The 11,847-nt window shown below is 39.2% G+C and overlaps 1 pseudogene; it reads left to right on the top strand.

Moving 5' to 3' along the window:
• Nucleotides 1–1,525: 1,525 nt before the first annotated feature.
• Nucleotides 1,526–2,204, top strand: LOC111159203 (annotated as a pseudogene).
• The last annotated feature ends 9,643 nt before the right edge of the window (nt 2,205–11,847 follow it).

Raw genomic sequence — 11,847 nt, 5'->3', positions numbered from 1 at the left:
GGCTGATCTCAGGCTTTTCAATAACAGCATTCGTTGTAAGAAGAAAATGAAGTGTCATTGGGAAGATTAATAGGTGAGCGTCACAGAGAAAAAGCCTGGGAGGGAGGGGAAACCAGAGGAAGAACTAAATTAATTGGTAATTGATTAAAAGCCTTCACAGCTATAGTTTAATGGTACAAAAGTTCTTGTGCATGTCTTCCAGGACAGAAAATTAGGCATGACTTTCCCGCACTGGGTGATCTTTCTTCTCTGGAGTTGAAAAGAATAATTTCATCTTGCATTTGTATTACATTTTACACATTTAAAATTATATTAGTATTTACTACCACATTTGAACTTTTTTGGAACAGAAAGCTCAAGTGGTACTGTGTTCAAATAGCATTGTTTGCCTTATTGTATAGACTAGTAAGGGAAAACCCATTAAACTCATGCCATGGATTGCTCAAAGAGCCAAACCAAAACCCCTACATCTCTAACTCCCATATTTATGCTGTTCCTTCAGCATAGTGAAGGAGCATGAAATCTCAGTTGAGCTGGGTGGATTGTGAACTAATTTGTCAAATGGACCTTACTTGGCCCTTTTGGGAAGGAGTGGGCATTCTTAAATGAAAAGGTAATTGTGCCATCCATGAGAAGCCTGTATTTGGCTTGTGTACCATGATTGTCCTCAGCCCTGAGATATGATCCAATAATGAAAAAACATCTCTTTTCCCACTTGGAGTTCTTGTTAGTCATTTATGTGGATAAGGTTTTATTGGGATAATTATTGTGAATGCAGCACACACGAAGAGTGCTTCCAATTGCATTTTTAGAGCACAAATGTATGATAATGAATTTCATGGCCACTCATACAAATCTCCTTGTCTTGAAAGCTACCAGTAGGAAAACATTACTGTCTTGTCAGAGAAATGACAGAGAGGAAGAAACCCTTCTTCTAATTTTTCCTTCCTAAATATAAAGTGTCTCTTTCCCATGGAGCTCATAAAGGCCTTTCATGTTGTCAGCTATACATAAGCATTCTTTTTACCAACTATGCTAAGGTTCTAAAAGTTCCAGTGAAGGAACAAAGAGATCATAATTTCTCAGAAGCTGACCGAAAACTACAATCTCAACACCTCCTAATTAGGAGGGGAATGGAATCATGAATGCAACAGTGTGTCAGCTTTGTAGCTAGTGTCCTCTTTGGTAGGGTGATGAGCTTCAGAGAGCCTGTTTCATCGATGTAGAATGTGGTCTCCTGCTTTGTGCTTATGCTTTCATTTGTGTCTCCATTTGAAAGATGTGCTCTGTGAGAATCTGGAAACCCCTGTCTTCACTAGACACACATACTCATACACATACACACACTCCCTCTCTAGCAGAACCCTCATGCTATGAAAGCACAGCCCTTGCATAGACCATGGAAAATTAAAGCAGAAATAAGGACGGATGGGGTCTGAACTGTATGTTAGGAAATTTCAGAGTCCTATGTATCAAAATTGTAAACAAAACAAATACAAAACCCGATCTAATAGGGAAATCTAAAATGGAGTTCCAGAGTGCCCTTCCAAAGATTAGGAGCCACTCAACTTGTCCCTAGAAGAAGGGGCCCCAGAAGAACCCTACTCAGAAGAATGCTCCCACATAACTCCACCCAATCTCATTCAGAGAATAAATGCTCCAGAACATCCCAGAAGATGCCAAGGAAGATGGTGGCAATCGACTGTGAGATAGTGGGCACAAGACCCAAGGGGCATGTCAGTTCCTTGGCTTGACATAGCATTGTCAGCTACCACGGAGATATGCTTTATGATGAGTACATTCTCCCCCTGCCCCCCACCCATTATTCTAGACTACTGGACCAGATAGAGGGTCATCTGGAAGTAGTACATGATGAATGCCCTGAGCCAAATCTTAAAGATACTCACAGGGAAGACAGTGGGGGCATGCCACCCACAACTTCAAAGCCCTTCAATACTTCCACTCCAAGTCTCTGACCCACAACTCCTTCCATATCTGCCCCCTCCTCAACCAGAAGGCTGACTGTTTGAAGAATGTCATCATGCCTCTGTAACGTCTCACCAAGAAGCTTCTGAACCAGGACATGCAGACTGGGAAAAAGTGGACATTCTTCTGTGGAAGATGCTCAAGCCACCATGGAGCTGTACAGGTTGGCTGAAGTGAAATGGGAACAGCACCTGGCCCACAATTCCCCAAAAGACTAGCAGCAGTGGGGACACTGGTGATGTGGGGAGGCAGAGGGAGCATTGCACCCAGGAGAAACAGGGCTGTGGACCAGTGAACAGCTCTAACAGCTCCACTTCTTTGCAAGCTTGAGGTGTGAGGGAGAGATTGGCTCCACCCTAGACTTAATATCTGTTGAGATTTCACCTCAGGTATTGTTTTCTGTGTCTGAATAAGTATCCTATGGAAGCAGTAAGCCTCTATATCAGACTCAGCCCTATACTGTTTACCTCTTAAATGGTGCCAAACACAGATCCCAGGGTGCTATGCTCCAGTCAGGCCTTTTGACTCTCAAGGGGCAGGGCATACTGGGAAATGTAGTTTCTCAAACTGCCTTATCAGTAGGGTGCCTGATGACTCATTTTATGCTTTTTGTTCTAAGTAATTAGCAGCATCTTTTCAGTCTCAAAAGTACCCTGGTTGGTTGATCACACTCTGCATCACAGACACTGCTTTTGCTCAGAGTCTCCACCTAATCTGTTTTGGGATATCACCTATTTTTCCCACCTTGACTTACAGAAGAACCATCCCTGGTAAGGTTCAGTTCTCCTTCAGGTTACAAGGCAGTAAAGGTAAGAGAGCATGACTTGGAAATCAGCTTCTCTGGTTTAGGAAAACAGTCTGTTTCCTAAAGTAACAGAGGATTTATTTAATTTACATCCTACTTGGTAGGTTAAAAAAGAATTTAAAGTGTTTTCATGGTTTTTGGTCTTTTATTTTGCTAAACCAAACCTCTAAAAACTCAAATTATTCCCTTGATAAATTTTTATAATGGAAAATAAAGTGAAATAAAATAAAATAAAATGGAGCTCCTAATTTAAAAGGTAATTAAAGTAGACCAAAGAAAATGAGTCATATGCACAGGTGAGTCTGAAAATCTTTTAGGAATAACTAATTTATATGTTAATACCCTTTGCAATTTTAAGATTTGAATTTTATTCTGCTTTACACTTGCAGCAGTGTTTTTTATTTCAATCAGGACCCTTTGGGTATATATTTATTACTGGGGGATTTAGAAGAAAATGTAAAACTCTTGCAGAGTCTGGCTAGCACCAGCTGAATTTTGTACTCTTCTTTTTAAACTCCAGAGTTGCTTACTTGAGTTACATGCTGGATTGCATTTGGTAAGACACTGTAGTTGGCAAAGTTAGTTTTTGGGCCCCCTCCCCCAGCTTTCTTACTGTCTCTAATTTTCTCTTTGTGTTATCTGCCCTCCTCCTTCCCTGCCTTCACCCCAACCTTCCCCTCACATCTGGTACTGCCTGTTCTCTTTCTTCCTTCCTATTAAAATCTGTTCTTAGGAGTCACTCTAATATCAATCATTTATTGATTGATGGAATCAACTTTCCTCCGTTTCATACAAAGCATCCTGCTAAGCTTATCTCCACTTATGGAATTAAAGACTTTGTCTCTTATTTAAGAGGTTTCACATTTCATCCAGCTTGTAGGGAAGGTAGATTTTTGGCCATCAGACCTTAGGTATTTCAGGAATTGTTGGGTGATTGTACCACTTCAAATACTTTACAGTGGCTAGTACACCTAGTAGCAGTTCAGTGAAAATTTGCTAATTGGATAAGTGGTTATCTACCCCTCCTACCAATGAGGCTTTGGCCATTAGGTCTTTTCTTTGGATTTTCAATGTGTCCAGATTGGTATTGTGGGGCTTGGGCACATTGTGCATCCTGATATTACGCTGGAGTTTGATACTGAAGAAGGTTACAATATTTGAGAAGATTGAATCTTGAAGGATAATTCAAATGAGCAGTCACAGGACAGAATCAGAAAGTTAAACAGACATATATGAACCTTCGAGAATTGAAAACTGTTGAAATTGCTGGAAGATTAGATCATACTAGTCATTTGCTGTAAACCTGCTTGGCCTGTACCTTCAAAGAACAATTTATTTCCTGACTGTCAGTCAACTGTGCCTTGATTAGAGGGAGCAGGATCTGAGGAGGTCAGAGTCTGGGCTCTGGAATCATTTTTGATGATTTTTTTTTTTTTTTTTTTGCCTAAAACACAGCAGGAAAAGCAAATGCAAGGTAGAGAAGAGATTTACATGTTTTTCCTTATTGCTCACATTAAGCTTATACTTCCATTTAAAATCTTTTCTCAGAAAGCTCTTGGAAAAATTGGCCCCTGAAGCACGCATTATTTAGAGTTTGGAATGTGGCTTTCTGGCAAGGTGTAGGTTTGAATGTGATTAGCAGACAAGCCCTGTGCTGGGCCTCTTGGCTTCTGCTGGCTGGCATTCATCCATACACCACCCAGCCTTCTCTGTGCTACTCCTAGAAATGTCCCTGCTACCGTTCAGACATTCTCCAGTACATTCCCAAATCTTCTTTGTCATCTCAGAGTGGCCCACCTTCTATGCATACAAATCAATCACTGTAATTTTCCCTAAGAAATCCTGGGAAGAGGAAGTGGTGGTTGAGCTGGATGAGAATATTTCTGCTCCAATCACCAAGCCTATCTTACTGATGTAGGGACAATTTCTACCAGATTTGGGGGAGGAAATGAGAAGAAAAAAAGGAATACTTTGCTCTCCCCTTGACAGAAGTAATTTCCTTAACTGCTATGCAACTTTTCATTCTCAACCTCTTGCACTCCCATTCCTAAGAAAACCCTGAGTTGCTCTCTTTTTTGGCCTCATATTGTTTTTTAATAGATTAAGGTTACAACTGTTAATAAGCTAGGGCTTTTGCTCCAGGGCTGTCAAACTAGCCCTTTTCAAGTCTGTAAAATTGTGGTATTAGAAACTGATCTAGAGTGTTTGTTGTTACTTACTATATGCTGCCGCCCACACCAGTCAGTGACAGTAACATGGTAAATGCTTTAAAATAATTTTTTTAACAATTGTTTAACAATTAAAAGAGATATGAAATCCCATATATTCATGTAAGTAGCTCTTCCTTTCATGTTTATGCCTAGCTGTAACTGGAGATGCTTTTAAACTACAAGCTTTTCATTAAGTAGAAAATATAATTATTGAGGGGAAGGGCAAGATGCTCCTAGTGACCTGTCTAAAGAATCCCTTTAACTAATGACAGCTTCTCTCAAATGAGAGCAAGAATTATACTGATTCTGAACAATATGAGGGTGGGACAATAAAATCAGGAAAAATTTTAGAGTAACATCACTGCCCTAATAAGTAGTTTTCTGCTGTGAAAGCTTGTAAGCCCTTTATTTAAGGCTTATTTGGAACTATAAAAGCCATTGCATTCTAGGCTCAGTAAGGCAAAATGATAATGGTGAACAATCTTAAAGATCTTTCTGTAAGAAGAAAGCTTACTGGAATGTCTAAGAATTTTGCAACATCATTTGAAATAAAATTTCATTTAATATAGTTCAAAATCTCATTCCAATGAGCTTCAAATAAGTATCCAAGTGAGTAATACAACTTTCTTTAGTATATGTCCTGCTGAAGCAAGCACTAATACAACTTTCTTTAACCATACTCTAAATTATCTGAACGTTTTTCTAAATTATATTTTTGCAGAAAGAGGTGTATCAATAGATAATCGTGTTCTAGTCTTTTAAAAAATAGTATTTCTAGTACATTGTGGGTTCACTATGAGCTAAACACAATCTCTAAGTCTTTTATAGCTACATCACTAGTCTGGGCTGATGCCATTGATAGTTGGAAAGATGACTCCGAGACCCAGCAATATCTTCAATCTTCAAATATTAAATTTTGTTCACTAATGTAACTTACTATACTCAGTAAGGTAGGAAATTGAACTCATAGGATTTCCAGATGTAAATTGTGAAGAATAATAGGGTTTCAGTTTAACCCCCAGGTACCCAGACAAAAAACAGCCACAATATTCTATTCTCAGACCCAATGAAAAAAGGATTGGACATGATGATGCATTATTGCATTGGAAGTTGCCAAAAATGATTGTCCATGGTTTGGAAATGGTTTTGTTTTATCGTAAATTTGTGGTATTAGAAACTGATCTAGAGTGTTTGTTGTTACTTACTATATGCTGCTGCCCACACTAGTCAGTGACAGTAACATGGTAAATGCTTTAAAATAATTTTTTGTCTAAATAGAAGAGTTAGCTATATCCTATATATTTTCTTAGAGATATATTTAGGGAGTGATGTACTTATTCTTAAGATGCTGATCCCACACTCTGGGCCACAGAAAGGGCTGGTATTACTTTTCTTGTTCATAAGTCTTGGAAGGGATCACATGGTGCCCTGTATCCACACACAGTAGCCATGGCTGAGTAGAAATGGCACCATGGCATGATAAAACAAAGAGGTCTGGAGATAGTGTACATGGTCTTCAAGGGATGTAAAATAGATCTTAAGTTCTCATGTGCCCTGGTGGAGAACACTAGAGTAAAGAAATTATAGGTGGCTCAGAAGAGAACTGGGGTTAAAAGAAGTGGATGCTGAGTGTAAGAATCTTACCATCAGAGTAATGGCAAGGTTCATGGTCATTAGCAGTAGCTCCTATCATGATTCCTCAAAAGCCAGGTGGCCCTGAGACACTACACAGTGGTCACTTATGCAAGACACACAATGATCAGGTATGGTTAGAGGCAAACTCAGTAGAAGTCAGAAAGGAACAAGGATCAACATGCAATACTGAGGTTCCTTCTCCAGCGCAAAGAGGTTATATAAGCTTTCCTCTGCACCCCAATGCCATCTTGAGGAAGGGGAAGAGAAGATATTTTGAGAAAATAGAGGCAGCCCTAATGGGAAGTTTGAACTTTAAATTGATTGAATATTAACCTGACAGATACTGGGAGAATTTGGGCTCCAAAACAAGATGAAGTCAGATATAGAACATTAGGTTGATTTTTTTTTTGTACTTGAGTCATTGTGTAAATTTATACTTCCTGTGACAAATGCATTCTCTAACTCTTTATTGACTAAGGCAAGACTCATCTGACTCTCCAACTCAGCAGTAAGTCTGTACTTTATTTTCCAAGTTTTCCTTTATATTTATTTTTTCTAGCTCTATTGAGGTGTAACTGGCAAATAAAAATATATATACATTTAAGGGGTACAATGTAATGGTTTGATATATGTATATATTGTGAAATGATTACCACAATCAAACTAATTAACACATCCATCACCTCACATAATTACTGTTTTGTGTGAAAACACTTAAGATCTACCTTCTTAGCAAATTTCAGGCATACAATACCATATTATTAACCATGCTGTGTATATACAGTCACCATGCTATATATTAGATCTCCAGAACTAATTAACCTTATAGCTGAAATTTTTACCCTTTGACCAAGATCTCCTATTTACCATGTTCCCCCTAGTCTTTGGCAACCACCATTCTTCTGTGTGCTTCTGTGAGTTCAAAAGTTTTCCTTCTTATATAGTTACTCTGGGGGAAGTATGAAGGAAATGAAATGACAAGAGGTAAGTTCTTTTTTTTAAGATTTTATTTATTTGACAGAGAGAGAGAGAGAGAGAGAGAGAGAGAGATCACAAGTAGACAGAGAGGTAGGCAGAGAGAGAGGGGGAAGCAAGCTCCCTGCTGAGCAGAAAGCCCGATGTGGGGCTTGATCCCAGGACCCTGAGATCATGACCTAAGCTGAAGGCAGAGCCTTAATCCACTGAGCCACCCAGGTGCCCTGAGAGAAGTTCTTTATTAAAATGCAGATTCCTCTGGAAGTAGTTACACCTTAAAATTGTGTCAATCAATACTAAATTATTAGTTAATAAAATAGTTGTCCATTAACTTCAGTAGAGGTTGCAGGGATAATAAGGACTAGGCAGTTTATAGAAGGTGGTTAAGAAGGAATTAAGAAGTGGGGTGCCTGGATGGCTCAGTTGGTTAAGTGTTTGCCTTTGCTCAGGTCCTGATCCCAGGGTCCTGGGATGGAGCATCACCTTGGGCTCCCTGCTCAGTGGGGAGTCTGCTTCTCCCTCTGCCCCTCCCCGTACTCATGCTGTCTCCTGTACTTTCTCTCTCAAACAAATAAAGTCTTTTTAAAAAGAAGGAATTAAGAAGTAGGTATAGGTTTCTTTATATCTCTGAGGTTGCTTGGATAGTATTTATCACTTGGTTCTTAATACACAGGAGAAGACTTGTTATCAAGGCAATACTATGAAGTAGTTAGGAGCACAGGCTTTGGAGTGAGACAAGCCTGGGTTCAAATACTAGCTGCATCATCTTGAACAAGTGACCTAACCCATTTTAGCATCAGTTTTCTCATCTGTAAAATGGGGAAAATATTACATACGACAAAGTTTTGTTGTTATGAATAAGTGCAATCTGAAAACTTCTAAGAATAATATCTGCAATGTAATAGTTGCTCGGTAAGTGTTTGTTCCCAGATATCCCTGGTCAAACTGTGTTGGACATCTTCCCTTTGCCTCTTTATCTTTTTCTGTCCTACTCTGTGTTCTGGAAGACTGATCTGTATAGATTCCATCACTGGATTTCCTTGTTCTCTGCCTTCCTGGTGGGTTAGAGCAATAGAGAATACTAGTAGGAGATCAGAGGGAGGAAAGTGAAGTTGGGGGTATTTTTTCATTTAGCTTCCATCCTTCAGGATGCCATGGGCTGATTAGGTTCTTCAAGGAGGGGTCACAACTCCAGTCAGAAAGCCCTCTCCATGGAAACCTTTCTTTTTCCTTCTGTTGCTTTTTCAGTCCTGAGGAGATAACTCCCCTCTAATATCTCCCAATATTTTGTTATCTCTTTTTGTGGTTTACCACACCTTTGTAAATAGTTCCTTTATTAAACTTCCCTCAAATTATTTAGTTTTAGCGTGCCTGCTTATTTCTTGCTGAGACCCTGACTGGTACATTCTCTTACCATTTCTAAATATCTATGACAAATAGAAGGAAGACACTTATACTGAGTCTGTCTATAAAGGCCTGAATTACCTGCCCCAGTCCTTCCTTTTAGATGCTGAACTCCAGTGAGGGTACAGTTTTGTCTAGTGAAAGAACACAAAGCAAAGGGTCAGAAGACTTAGAGCTTTGCTTTGGTTCTGCCCTCAATTCTCTGAGCTTGGGCAAGCGACAGGGATCCTCTGTAAGTCTCAATTCTTCTGTAAAATGAAAGGATTGAATCAGATGACTTCTACAGTACTTCTGGTGCTTACTCCACAGTGACTGAAGCTTTACATGGCAGAATTGTAGCAGCCATTTTTTTTGTTCAAAGATTTTTTTTCATTTATTAGAGAGAGAGAGAGAGAGCAAGCACAAGTTGGGGGGGAGGGGTAGAAGAAGAGGGAGAGGCAGGCTTCCCACTGAGCAGGAAGCCCAACAGGGCTTGATCCCAGGACCCTGGAAAGGAGACTGATGTGTCTCCCAATATTCCCTAGGAAAGAAAAGAAGAACAAAACAAACAAAACTAAACTAAAATTAAAAAAAAAAAAGGAGAAGAAAGAGCGGGGGATGAGGGGAGAAAGGAGAACGAACAAAGTTTTACAAATGATAAGTGAAGCTTTTAAGCCTTCTAATCAATCTCCCTGCCCTCAGATTGGCAGATTAGGACTCTTGACATCTGAATGATTTATTATGACTTAAAGTCCATACTTACAGCACTTCAGCTTGATTTCTTCACAACAGGAGGCAGTGGAAGGAGACAGATGATAGGTAGGAAACAAGACCAGTCACTGCAGAAATGGGAACTTAAATGGTGATTCTTCTATGTGGTCTTGGCAGACATCAGAATTTTTTGTTGTTGCTATGGTTGTTTGGTTTGGACAGTTTGTGAGAGTAAGGGGAGGAGAGAGGGAGGTGAATATTTTTATACACTTAGACAAAAAGAACAATCAGGGCATATGGAGAGGCATATAACAGCAAGGAGTGGTTTGGGAGAAAGCAGGGAGACTGTGCATTGAGATCTATCATGTTCTAGCTCACTGTGTTGTGGGCTTTATATATGTTATAGCATTTAACCACTACAACAGCTATGTGAGGCAGAGATTATGATAATTTTAAAGAAGAGGAAACAGGCTCAGAAAGGCTAAGAATCTTGCTCAAGTTCATTCAGGTTTATCAGTAAAGGGAAAAACCAGTAACATTTGAACCTAGGTTTGGCTGGTTTCAAAGTCTCTACTTTTCAGAGACTGCTAAAAAATAATGTCACAAATTATATCTCATGATTTCAGGGCATACAGAGAGTTTAAAACAATTCATATATTCATTCAAGAAATATTTATTGTATACTTACTATATTCCAAGCAATGTTCTATATACTGGGATACAGTGGTGAACAAGTCAGATGAAATCCCTACTCTTACCTCCTAGGAACCTACCTCCTAGTGAGGGAGATAGATAATTAACAAGTATACAAGTAGCAAGATATAATTTTCTGGTCACCATGAGTGTTTTGAAGAAAATTAAATAGAAGACATTCATTGGGAGGTGGTCATTTGTGTTTTCTCTGAGAAAGTGACACTGAAGTTAATTCTAGAATGACTCAGGAACTGGCCTGCAAAGACCAGGTAATAAGGAAATTTCAGACAGAGGTATAGAAAAAAATAGAAGGGGAGCCGGTTTAACTGGAGAGGGAAAGAAAGAGAGAGGGTGGTATAGATAACTGTAGATCATAATGAAGGATTTGGTTTTTATTCTAAGAATGATGGTGAGCCACTAGGATCCTCAACTACTTTCTCCACCCAGGTCTTAATGGAAGGATTTCCTGAGAATAAACCTGATGACTTAGGATTCCTAATGTAAATCTTAGCTACCTCTCAGATAGAATTAATCAATATCCTTCATGACAAAAACACTTATTAATTGTCAATTTGTATATGGCACAAGGTTCTGGTTCAGTGGCTGCCACCCCATCTCTCTCTCTCTCTCTCTGTGTGTGTGTGTGTGTGTGTAGAGTGTGCAGGTAAGGGTGGTATGCATGACTACAAGATCTGGAAGGTCAAGGAGGTGGGTAGGAGTACCCACAGACCTCAGCAGTCCTCAGCCCATCTCCAAGGAACATAACCTCTTTTCCTTAGTGCTTGTGCCTATTTCTTGGTCTACCTGCCTGAGTCCCTCCTGAATGAAACACAGCTTCCAATGAAAATGAAAGGAAGATGTTTGCATGGCTTTGAATCTTGCATTGACAATTGCAGCAAATACATAGGATGTATTTACATGATGCTGGAAACATTTACGTGGTATTCAAATTACATAGGTTGTGGAGAGGAGATTGTTTACTCTAACAAAGATTGAGAGGCCTGATTTGATTTCTTAATTCAACCCAAGACTATGTGATGGTAGGATATGTAAATAATTTGCTCAGTGATGGAAGATTTCATCTTTCTATTAAAAAAATAGAAGGAAATAAGGGGGTGGTACCTAGAGGGGGCAGTAAGAGGGCTTCTGCTACAGTAGTTATTGATCTGGGTGCTGGTTACATGAATATGTTCAATTTGTGAAAATTCAGTGAGCTGTACACTCATGATTTGTGCTTTTTATGTATATTTTATACCTCAGTAAAATTCTACAAAATGCAAACTAAGTGAAATGCAACTCTGAAGGCATTTTCAATATAATAAATCCAGGATAATTAATAAATACTGGAGTAGGAGTTTAGAGACTTAGGTTCAGTATAAGCTCTTCCACTAACTCACCTGAATAAGTAATAAAAATGCAGAGGTTTGAGGTAGCCCAATAAATGACATC

Source organism: Enhydra lutris, unplaced genomic scaffold (assembly GCF_002288905.1).
Source record: "Enhydra lutris kenyoni isolate GAN:26980312 unplaced genomic scaffold, ASM228890v2 scaffoldscaffold67, whole genome shotgun sequence".
Lineage (NCBI taxonomy): Eukaryota > Metazoa > Chordata > Mammalia > Carnivora > Mustelidae > Enhydra > Enhydra lutris.
The sequence above is the reverse complement of the archived record's forward strand: the minus strand, read 5'-3'. Positions and strand labels throughout refer to the sequence as shown.